The following is a 13,055-nucleotide window of genomic DNA, read 5'->3' on the forward strand; positions in this document are numbered from 1 at the left end:
AAGGTGAGGTTTGCTTAGGGAAAGTTGAGGATATGTGATTTTGGGTTCCACAATGACCAAAGTAATAGAAAGAGTTCTTTGATGTGTAGAGTCAACTCTTGATGCTCTTGTATCGCACTTAATCCACGGTGTTTAAAAGAGTAAATATTATTAATGATTCATTTGTATTGAGGGTAATTGTTAGTCCCAATTGATGCTAGATGAGGTCAATTTAGGACATCTGAATTTTCTTGGATTTTCTCTTAAGGGGTGGGTCTTATTTTGTTTGCTTGAGGACAAGCAAAAGCTTAAGATTGGGGGAGTTGATAACTAGGAATTATAATGCATTTTACACTCCTTCATGCTCAAGTTTTTATTAGAAATGTGTACAAAATAGTCTCAAAGGCTCACAAGTTGTGCTTGATTGCAGGTTTGATCAACAAGGTGACAAGGTGTCAAAAACCAGCTTAAAAAGGAGTGAAACTTGCACAAGTACCAAAACAAGGCAAAGCTCAGTCAAATAGGGCCAGTGCGATTGCACACCATTCTGTACGGTCCGCACAAGTGAAGTTTAGAGAGTGTGCATCTTAGGCCAAAAGGCAATGCGGCCGCACTCGATTTTGTGTGATTCGCATTGCCCAAGTTCAGAGAGCTGGATATTCAAGCAAAGAGCATTAGTGCGGTCGCACTTGATTTTGTGCGGTCCGCACTAGCCCTGCAGAGGTATTTTTGTCCAGAATTGTCAGCTTAGTATAAATAGCCTCTTTTCCTATTTTTAGGTCATCAGATAGTTTTTGGATAGAGTTGCGCTCGTGACTTCACTTCTTTTATCGGTTTTGAGTAATTTTAGCTTCATTTCAACATTAAATCTTCAAGTTTAATTTAGCAATTAATTAATATGAGTTTTTCTTCATCTATTTCTTTGTTTTCTTCTATAATTATGAGTAGCTAGACCCATAAGCTAGGGTTGTTGCTCAACCCTAGTGTGGGTAATTGATGGATTTTATGTTTTGATGCTTGATTGTCTATGGGTGTTTGATATTTGGACTAATTTCATGTTTAATTGCTGAATTAGTGGTTGCAAACATTAGCTTGTGTTTAGTTGACTTTGGCTCTTCTTGAGAAAGGAGCCTAAGTCTCTGAAATTGGTCCAACAAGGAATTGGGGCGTACTCAAGAGATTGATAGCCCCAATTAAAGCGTTAAACTTAGAGATAGTAATACCCGACTTGAACCTTAATTGCTTGTGCAAATTTGCATACCCAATTGGTCTTGAGAAAGTCAATTCGGGCAAAATCACTCAAACTACCGAGAGGTGTCTAGTGAGTAGAATCGTGCAATGGTTATATCATACTCCCCAAATGTGACAATCATGCCTTAGACTCAAGTATCCGTCAATTAGCCACTTAGGCGAAAGTCACTACCCTAGTGCCTTTCTAATCATTTGAACAACTCGCAATAGTTTAACATTAGCTTATTTTAGTTTAATTGAGCATTGTAGTTTTATAAAATTAGAATCATAATCAAAACCAAAAATGTGTAGAAGTGCAATTTGGAGCAAATACACAACTCCACTTTAGATAGACACCCGACTCCAATATCTAGCTCCCTGTGGAAATCGATCCCGACCTTAATCGGGTAAAAGCTGCTTCGACCTCTCTCGCTACTCAATAGTAGTGCAGGGTTGGCCTCGATCAGAGGTGTGGCATATTGGTGAGGTGCGCAAAACCAGCTCAAAAAAAGAGTGAAACATGCACAAGTACCAAGAACAAATCAGGGCACTGCTGCAACATAAAATTAACTACAGTCGCAAAAGACCCACCGCGGCCGCAGACCATTTAGTATGGTCCGCGGTGGAAAAGTTCAGAGAGTGCACTTTTGGGGCTTCAAGTTGTGCGGTCCGCGGAGGATTTCTTACGGCCACAGTAGCCTCTTCGCGGATGCAATCCATTTTATGCGATCCGCGGAGAGGGGGTTACAGAGAGTTGGAAGTTTGGACGATTGAAACTAGTGCGGTCCACTAAGCATTTTATGCGGACCGCAATGAAGCCACCATGGCTGTGGTGTATTTTATGCGGCCCGCGGTGGCCAGATTCAGAGAATGGAAAGCCAAGCCAAAAAGCCTCATTGCGGTTGTGGTGAATTTTCCGCGGTCCGCGATACCTCCGTCAGGGGTATTTTTGTTCAGAAAATTCGGCCTAGTATAATTACTTTCTTTTCACATTTTTAGGGTATCTTTTGTAATCTGTTAGACTCCAGAGCACGTGAACAGCTATTTTGTTCCATTTGGAGTAATTTGTAGCTACTTTAACACTAAATCTTCATTATCTTAGTTTGTTATCAAATTATATGGGTTATTCTTCATCTATTTATCAGTTTTCTTCCATTATTATGAGTAGCTAAACCCATTAGCTAGGGTTGTGGCTCAACCCTAGCGTGGATATTTGATGGGTCTTGAGTTTTAAGGCTTAGATGTTTCTGGGTGTTTGATATTTGGACTAATTTGTATTTTCCATGTTGAATTAGTAGTTACAAATACTAATTTGTGCCTTTTTGACTTAGGCTCTTCTTGAGAAAGAGAGCTTGAGTCTAGGAAAATTAGTCCAACAAGGAATTGGGGCATATTCAAGAGATTGATAACCCCAATTAAAGGGTTAAACCTAGAGATAGTAATACCCAATTTGAACCTCCAAGAGTGGCTCCTCGAGTGCTTCCCAACCAAGGATATGCTAGTGCAATTGTCCCACCCCGGATCCGAGGGGAGCAATTTTCAAATTACCTATGTGATGCTGACCTTGTTGGAGCAGCGAGGGTATTTTACGGGTGCTCCCCATCAGAATGCTTACAAGCACCTTAAGGGTTTCGTGGTTACTTGTTGGGGGAGCAAGCAAACAAATGTGTCAGAGGATGCACTTCGGTTGAGACTTTTCCCTTTCTCACTTAGAGGAAAGGCTTTGGACTGGCTTGAACGGCTTCCCAGCCATTCTATCACTACTTGGGATAAGTTGTCATTGCACAGTTTTTCTCGCCGGATCATATGGCAACTTTGAGGGATGAAATCTTGGCTTTTAAACAGGAGCCCACGAACCACTGCATGAGATATGGGAGAGATACCAGACCATGGTAAAGGAATATCCCAATAATGATATGACTGAGGCAATGATACAACAGACATTCTACCGGGGCATTAATACAACAAACCAGTGCATAGTGAACCAACTCGCCAGGGGCAATTTCATGAACACATCGTATAATGATGCTAATGCAATATTGGATGAGATGGCTAACACGTCTTCTGCTTGGCAAAGTAGAGCCAATGTGCCGCAGGGTGACCCCACGGTCATTCACTTGCACAAAGAGCTTCATGATCATGGGCAGGCAATAGCAGAATTGACAACCATAATGAACTAGCTAGCAAAGGTACAATTACAGCAGATTCAAACTCCACGACAAGTGAATGCTATGGAGGGTGTCAACATGCTAGTGAACAAAAGAAGACAACGAAGCCAACAAAAATAAGGGAGTTTGGATCAATTTGACCAAGATAGTGGTGGGTTCCAAGATGATGGGTATGATGAGCAGAATGAAGAAGTACAATACATGATCAACTATCAAGGCCAAAGGGGCAATTCCTCCAATGTAGACATGTGATTTTTGACCCTCCCCAAGATTTTTTATATTTTAGCATGTAAATATTTAGTTTAGGCCTAATACTTTTATTTCAACTATTTTTGACTCTTTTACTTTATTTTTAAACAAAAATGAAAACTACAAAAATATTTTCTCTTATTTAGGTAATTGATATCTTATTTAGTTACTTTTAGTTTATCTACCTTTCATAAAATTAAAAAAATATACAAAAATAATTTCACTTCTAGTGTTTAGTTTATTCTGGTAATTTAATTAATTAGGATTGATTTTACACTTTTATGGTATGATATTTTGGAAAAAAAATTAATATTTTAGCTTTGTAGAATTAAAGGGCCAATTTTCAAGGCTAATTTGGCCCAAACTTGAGCCCAAATTTCGGACAATCCATTTCCCTTAACCCTGACCTGTTTTAAACCATCTGCCCGCCCCATTTTGTTTGGTTTAATCTCAGCCCTTTATTCTATTTAAATCCTATGGTCATAATCCATCCCTGCAATAACATAAATACCTTGCTATAGCCAAAATATACCCTAGACCTATACGGACAAAAACAAGAAGCTGCTGCAGAATGCAAAACGACCCCCACCCCTTAAAACCTCATCTCCTTCACACCACCCCAGTAGCCAGAACACAAACGATCCCCACCCCATCGACTCGCTTGCTTCAACAACAACAGCCACAGGACCTCATGACTTACCCCATCGCCGGAAACTCGCATACACCACTTGCATCCATCTCCCTCGACGCACACATCCACACACACACACAGAAACGAGAAACAGGGAGAACGAGAGTAGAAGGGAGGCAGCGAGTTTCAGTCAAAAATTGAGTGAACGTTAGCTCCGAGCTTGGGTGTTGAGTTTCTCAGTATCGTTTTGAGGTTCCGTTCGCGTCTTTGTCCGTTATTCAAGCTTCAAAATAGTGTTATAAATTATATTTAGTTTCATGAAGGCTGAAATGGTTCCCTCTGTTAAATGTTGATTTTACTGCCTTCTTCTCTTGCGCTGCCATTGAATAATTCTGGGTTCAAGTCATTGGTTTTCTCCTATATTTTGGATTATAGCTTTTCTGAAACATCATGTAGAACCTAGAGGTACCAACCTTCAAGTATGTGTTGTACTAATCATATATAAGGTTAATCATTTGAAAAATAGATAATGGAAAGCATGTAAAAGTCGAGATACCTTTTCACATCTTTGTGGATAAAACTTAAATTTGTGTATCTAGCTATTTAGTAGTAAGTGACTGAAACGGGATAGAACTTATGGGTGAGTCAAGATCTAATTTCAACTCAAACAGAAACATTTAGTAATTTCTTGTTGTGTAGAATTATATTTGGTAATTTAATCTTATCTACTTCTCTTAGCATATAGAATTTTGCTTCAGCCTCATGCTATCTGCTTTGTATGTAATTTTTGGCATGAATTTTCTATGCTTACTCATTAATATGTTAAAATTATATTTATTACATACATATAGAAAGGTTGTAGTACCAGAATCGACTTCTTCTAAAATTAAAGCTATTTAAGGAGTGTTTGGAAAAGTCTTACTAGTATTAATAACGAACATGTTGTAAACCGTGGGTGCATTTCATGTGACGCGATTCGCAGTATGTTCAAAACAAACATATCCAAGTCCAGGTGTGTATTTCATGTGACCCGGTTCTAATTTACAACAAGGTTAAATAGAATGTGTCGTGACTCACGGGTGCATTTCATGTAGCGTGGCTTGCGATGTGTTTTAAATAACCTTGAATTTTTCTTAATTAAATAAAAGCGGTTTAAAAGTTAAAATGCACATAGGTTTGAAAGTGTTCTAAAATCAGATAAATAGGCCAATAATAATAGTTGAGCGACCGTGCTAGAACCACGGAATCCGGGAATGCCTAACACCTTCTCCCGGGTTAACAGAATTCCTTACCCGAATTTCTGTGTTCGCGGACTGTAAAATAGAGTCAATCTTTCCTCGATTCGGGATTTGAACTGGTGACTTGGTACACCATAAATTATCCCAAGTGGCGAATCTAAATTATAAATAAATAAATCCCGTTTCAATTGTCACTTAAATTGGAAAAAACTCCCATATATCCTTTCGGGGTAGAAAAAAGAGTTGTGACAGCTCTGGCGACTCTGCTGGGGAACGAACCCAGAATCTCTGGTTCAGGGTTCAAGAATTCGAGCTTAGAATAATTGTTATATTTGGCTTTTATTTATTATCTAGTTTTATTATACGTTTGGGCCTAATGTGCTAAATGCTGCTTTTTACCGCTTTGATACTATTTGAACTGTATATAAACTGCTACGAAACCTTTCTCTTCTCATCTTCGAGGATGTGCACGCTGGCGTGACTCATCTTTTGTTAGTGTCATACCTTAAATTAGGAAGAGGCTCGGACAAGTTACAAAGCCGGATGGCCTTTTGGTTCCCGGTAGTAGCCCCCCCTCCGACTCGAGTTGTCCGCTCGGGTACACAAGTCTAGAACAACATACCTAGGTTTTGAACTTAGAATAACTCAACCTCATGTCAGATCCCTAGTAGGAACATTTGTTTGCATCACGTCCTTTTGACTTAGGGGACTCAACACAAAAGTTGGGTCCGTCTAGGACAGGTGTGCCCAAAAAATAAAAGACCATCATGATGCATCCTATGTGCTGCATATTGCAATTTTCAAGGGTAAAAGGGTCATTTAGCGGACCAATGATAGTTGAGGGCAAATGAAAAAGGAAAAAAGGGAAAAAGAGAGGGTAAAGTGTGAAAATAAAGCAAGTAGGGCCCAGTTATGTTCTCTTTCACATTTTTTAAAAGAAAAGAATAAAAACATGAAAAATTCAAAAAGATTTTGCACTTTTTCATCATTTTTCGAAAATCAAAAATCAAAAAGAGAAAAAGAAAATCCAAAAAGAGTTTATATGTTTCATCATTTTTCAAAGCAAAATATGTTTTCTCTAAATTAGTTGTTTTTTTTTAATTCTTGCCCGTATCCAATTTACCCGAACTACGCATACATGATTCTCGTCTTTCGGGACGTGATACATAGGCAACCCACATACGGTCCGGTTTTCCTAGTAAATCTTAGGTTATTGGCTTTGCGAGGTCATGACCAAATTTTTCACTTCTAGCCACCTTTTGGCCAAATAAGTCATTTTACAAAAATAGCCTCAATTATGTCTTACATGTGTCCAATAGGGAGTGTTATTGTCTCACCTAGTGTTAGTTTGAGTTTTTTTCATACAGGTGCGGATCTACTTACCGGGGTTTGAGCATGACAGACATCCTGTGACCATCCAGTCAGGATCGCTCATTCAGGAGTTGCTTAAGGAGATTTGTTTTAGTTTTATGTTTTGAGTATGTTCTTCATTTTATGTCGTCTTTTATTTTTTAGTTTAGTACAGTAACGTCGAGTCTTTTGTTATTGTACTTTCTACTTTATATTTGAAAAAGTGTGTTTCAAAAATCCAAAAAAAAAAAAAGAGGTTTCGCGTTTTATTTCTGTTAGAAGTTTTCTTTAGAATACTAATTCTTTTGAGGTGGTTTTTCCTTTAGAAAATTAATATCTAGAACTCAAAGAACAAAAAAAATTGCTTTTATATTTCCTTTAGGATACTAGGACTAAAAACTCAAAAAATGGGATTTTTCTCTTTTGATATCTCTTTACAAGTTTTCTTTAAAATATTAATTTCAAAAGCCAATAAGATCTTCCTTTGAGGTTCTTCTTCCGGAAATTAATAAAACAAAAAAACAAAAAAATTCTTTCGATTTTTCATAGAATTTTAGAAAATTGTACTTAGAAGAAAAAAAAACATACTTTATCTTTTGTTTATCATTAGAATTTCTCCTTTAGGCAATCAAAATTGGAATACAAAAATATTTTGTTTTATGTTTTTCATTGCTTGTTTCGAAATCTTGCGTCAGGATATCAAATGATAATTCAAAATATTTTTCTGTGGTTTATTCTTCAGATTTTCTTCCTAAAAACAATGAATCAAAAAAAAATTTTTCTCTTCTAGGATTTTTCCTTAATAATTTCCCATAGATTATTTGTTTCCAAAAAAAGATATATGCTCGTTTAAGCTTGAGTTTAGAATAGGTTATAGAACATTAAGTCTATAAAATTCAAAAAAAAAAAGATTTGCTTCTTTTGTTTTTGTTTTTCATAAGAATAGTCATTAAGGTAGTAAAAAAAAGAACGTTAGTTTGTTTACTTTATTCTCGATCTTCCCGAATTACGCAAAGATCTGATTCATGCGGCGTCATGATACGTAGGCAACCTGCATAGGGTTCGATCGAATCATTTTTTTATTATTATTAAAAGAAAATGAAAAAGGAAGAAAAAGAGAAAAGAAAAAAAAAGGTAAAGTCATGGGATGTGAGAAATGAGAGGAAAGAAAAGAGCGACAATCAAAAAGAAAAAAAGGAAGGAAAATGAGCAAGCCAAGAAGTGCTAGAAAAGAAAAGAGAGGATTGAAATGAAAAAAATTGGGATAATGCCAAGTGACCTTATGACCCTCGAAGTCATTTTAGAACCATTAATTGTTTCTAGGTGCATTGCACGCAAGGTGATATTTTTGCTGTTAAATGCCCTAACGCTAACGGGATGACCCCAATTTGTTCCTTTTGATATCTTCATAGAAGAAGGTAGTTGGTTTGTGGTTCTTAAAGTGGTAACTCTTCTCTACAACAAAAGGTCGAAAGGTATAGAAGGGCGAGATGAAAAGGTCACAGGAAAAGAAGGGCGAGATGAAATATCCAGGAAGCTGAAAAGTATAGAACAGTCTTTAAAAAGCATGCAAGGGATGAGAAATCAGATTCATATGTTTCCTGATGTTCATCTGCCTGCGGGGTTTAAAGTGTCAAAGTTCAATTTGTATGAAGGGCGTGGAGATCCGGTAGCCCATCTGAGGGGTTATTGCAGGGAAATGAGAAGTTTTAGCGAGAAAGATGATTTACTGATGGCGTATTTCAGTGAGAGCTTGACTGGGGCAGCTTTGGAATGGCATAATCGTCAAGATGTCGGTAAGTGACATACATTGGGCGACATGGCTCAAGATTTTGTTCGACACTTTCAATACAAATTAGACATTACCCCAGACTGCTCCTCCCTATCTAAGATGGAAAAGAAACCGGAGGAAAGCTTTAGGGAGTTTGGGCTCAGATGGAGGGAGCAAGCTGCTCGAGTCAGTCCCTCAATTGGTGAAGAAGAAATAGTTGAGCTTTTCCTACAAGCCTAGGGGCCCACCTACTTCAGTCATTTGATTCCGACCTTAGGTAAATCTTTCAATGATGTGGTAAAAATGGGGGAGATGGCAGAAGAGGGAATCAAGTCAGGAAAAATCATGAGTTATTCAGCATTGAAAGATACTACGGAAGACATTCAGAACATCCCAGTAAGTTTTGGTGGAAGAAAGAGAAACAGAAAAGATGATCCGCTGGGCATTCCTGCTCAACCATTTCAGCCTCGACATCGACCCCATGGATATCCTTATGCACCAGATGATCCTCCCCAATGCTACTTCTCTCCACAGAACCCCCAAAGTCGTACATCATTTTCCCAGTACCCTATCCACAATGCACCACCATATGCTCCACACCCACGAGGCCCGCGATGGCCCACACCACTTCCCCAAATGTCTTACCCGCCTCCTCAAGCATATCAACCACCTGCCCGCAAAAGGTTCCAACCGAGGCCAGAATACAAACTGAAAAGACTGCTGAAAAAAGAAAAGGCTTTCACCCCTATTGGAGAATCATATGCCAGTTTGTTCCAAAGGTTGAGGCAATTGGACATGTTGAAGCCGATTCAGATAAAAATGCCAAACCCTCTGCCAAAGAAGTTTGATTTTTCTCAAAGGTGCGCATATTACTCTGATGCCCCAGGTCATAGTACAGAAAAGTGTTGGCACCTGAAAAATGTAATTCAGAAGCTTATTGATGCCGGTGACATTATCGTGCAAAATCCAGATGCAGCAGACACTAGCCAAAGTCCACCGCCAATTCGTAATGAGACGCATATGGTGAGTATGGTTTGTTTTGAAAAGGAATATAAGAATTCTTCTGAGATCCTCGGAGGTCCACGCGCTGCAAAGCTTTCAGTGCTATTAGAGGTTGGTCTTAAGAACGAGCCGACAAAGGGAACCCAAAAGCAATTTGTTAAGAACAATGTGATGAAGACTTGTGAAGGTCCTAGTATTGTTGATGCAGAATTCAGTGGCTAAGATGTGGAGCTTGGTGATTGGAAAGATTCTCCTTTCTTGGTTAGCCAGGGAGGAGTATTGGTGGTTTATTTTGTTGTCATTTCTATTGTCCGGTTTATTTCAGGGTTGTAATCCGGATATTATCTTGTGACTCTCAAATCATTCTATCCTTTTATTTTTCCTAGTCGTTTAGTCGTAGTAACTCATTTAGTGTTATCTATGTTTGTTCCAAGGTCGCACCCCAGTTTATATTACTTCTTTTGTTGTTCAAACCCTTTCATCGTCTGTCTACTGCAATTTTCTGTTTTTTGTTATTTCTAATCATTTTGTTGGGGTTTTTTTCTTTTATAGTTCTTTTAATGTTGGATCTAGTGACATGGCATGCACGCATAATTCTAGGCCTGGTCTTAAAAGTTAGTTTAATCATGAAGCAATAAAACAATTTTGAAGATGATGGGAACACTTGAGGAAAATAAGTACAGAGTTGGACATTTTTAGATCATTTGAAGCCCGAACCATGTGAAACTGGGGCAGATAGTTTGGGAAGTTAATAGGACGACAAAAATTCGTTAAAGGAGAGTGCATCCCAGACAATTTGAAGCGAGTAGTTTTGAGTTCAAGTGCACCTCAAGTAGCAAGATAAAGTCAAGAAATTTTTCTCCGAACTGACGGAGGGTATCCATTGTGAAGAAGAAATTACCTAATGAGAGTTCTGTACTTGACAAGGCATAAAAAGGATGGGAAGCATATCAGTGATATCAATGCCGAAGCTGTAAAAGAAATATTATGTGCTCATCTGTTTTCATTTCAAGTTGCATGTGTCGTACTTGGCATTTTCAGGGGTTGGGAGGCCCTTTTTCAGATATCCAAACACTTTATACCCTTTGGTACCCCTTTTGAGCATGTACTGATTTCTTTGACCTCCCCTCTTTTGGAAACAAGTTAGAGTCATACGAAAAATAGGGGTTTTTGTACCCATAGGTTTATTTTAGAAAGTTCATTCCAAAAGGAAAATTCAAAAAAAAAAGAGAAAAAAAAGAAGAAAAAAGAAAAAAAAAGAAAAAGGAAAAGGAAAAGGAAAAAGGAAAATAGCAACAACAAAACGTATCTTTGTGAACTATGTTTGACCTGATTCTTGTCACCACAAGATACGTAGGCAGTCTCACGGTTCGGTCGCACCAAATAAAATATTTCATGATCCCACGAAGTCGAGAGTGGGCAGAAATTCCATCTCAAAAAGAAAAGAATCAAATTACCTTGCTTTAGAAATTGGGGCAAAGTTTTAGAATGGATTCCAAAAGTTGTAAATAAATAACTTCGGTGTCATAGTTACTTTGAGCCTTTATGATATCCTTTCTTTTTAATCATGTCCAAAAGCCACATTACAGTCCAAAAAAGACCTCCCATATAATCTTTAGAGTGCTGAGTTTAGGCATGCCAAAGGTATATGATGTTTTACTATGGGTAATGCCTTGTCATCTGCAGAATCGGAGGAAATAAGAAGAAAAGAACAAAATGAGAGAGTCTTATCGGTGAAAACTTTCACAGGCACAATAAGGCGACTGTGTGTCGAGAGAAATAACAAAATGAGAGAGGCTTGATAGTGAAAACCCTTCGGGCACTACAAGTCGAATAAGGATCAGGAATAGGATTGGATAATCAGAGCATTGAAGCCCAAATTCACAGCTTAGGGGGTATAACAAGAGTTGAACATCAGACTTGCTTGACAGATTAGGCCACTTAACCCAAAGGTGCATGTCATGGTCATTAGAGTTGGGATCCACATCTGATAGGTTTCTACTTGTAGTTTCTTGTTAGGAATCATCCCTTTCCATTGTCCTTTTCTCTGGTCCTTTTGTCTTGTTTACTTCCTTTTCCTGAGTCTGTTTGGTCAGAACAAGTGCGAAATGACTACAAATTTGCCACCAGCTTTCCAATTGCACAAAACGGGATCTGGCTAGCACATCAAAGTATCATAAGTCAGGGAAGAACAGCAAGCGCTCTGAGTTGGTAACAATCAACTTGCTTTGAGATTCATGTGAAATACAAAGGATTGGTATATGTCAATTCATGAACAATGCAACGGATAGATGGTGATGGGTTGGAACAGGTCAAAGGTATTTTCTGTGATAAGATTGGCAAAGAAAGTAGTCAACCAGTGACAAATAAGGTCTTCCAAGCGGAAATCAAAGTTATCATGGCAAGTGAAGGAGCAATAGACCTCGAGGCCAAGGCTAGTATTTTAAGTCAGAAAAGAATAGCATGTGCACTGAGTGGATGGCAATTGATGTGCTTTGGGATTCATGTGAAACACAAAGGTTCAGTACATGTCAATGCAAGAGCACAATGCAACAGATGAATGGTATTGGGTTTGAACAGATCAGAGGTATTTTCCCGTAATAAGGGTGATAGAGAAAGTAGTTAGTCAATAAACAAGCAAGGTCTTTTGAGTGGAAATCAAAGTTATCATGGGAAGTGAAGGAGCAATCGCCCTCAAAGTCAAGTCCACAAACCAACCACCATATTTATAAACTCACAAGTTCTCTTTGTTTGAAATAGGGACGAAAATTGTGTCCAAATCAAAGCTTGGGGGTTTGAATTTTTTCAAGTGTCGTGCCCAAATTCTGTCAGCACAAAGGCGGTTTGAGAAGGGGAAAGAAAAACTTGTTCGATCTACAGGAACCCTCTATGAGGAAAAGCATGGTTTAGGGGCAAGGAATTTCGTTCGGTCTACAAATATCTTCTAGGAAGAGAGCGCGACTCAGGTAAGTTCATTCTCGGCTTTTCAGGAACCTCTTTGATAATGGGACTTAATTTAAAATTTTCAGGACCCTCCTAGATAATGAGATTTAATTTAAAGTTCTTAGGACCCGGATAATGGGATTTAGTTTTAAGTTTTTAAGACCTTCATAGACAATAAGATTTAGCGTAAGTTTTACCTTTAGGAAATAGAATTTAGCTTTAAAGTTGTCACTCTTGAGATGAAATTTAATTTTTAATTTTCAGGACACTCCTGGATAATGGGATTTAACTTTTAAATTCTTAGAGCTTTTGGGTACTATGATTCGATTAACACTCACCGATATCAAACTGGGGCAAAAAAATTTCTTTTGTTTGTTTGTTTTGTTGTAATCAGGTTCACAAGAAGCAGTTTCAGAAGGGTCAGTTCAAGTGTTGGAAATCAGAAGCCCACCTGGAAAACAAAAGGAAGAAGTTCAAGTTTCAAGGGAGGTAGT

This window comes from Nicotiana tabacum, chromosome 6, assembly GCF_000715075.1.
Source record: "Nicotiana tabacum cultivar K326 chromosome 6, ASM71507v2, whole genome shotgun sequence".
In the NCBI taxonomy this organism is placed as follows: Eukaryota; Viridiplantae; Streptophyta; class Magnoliopsida; order Solanales; family Solanaceae; genus Nicotiana; species Nicotiana tabacum.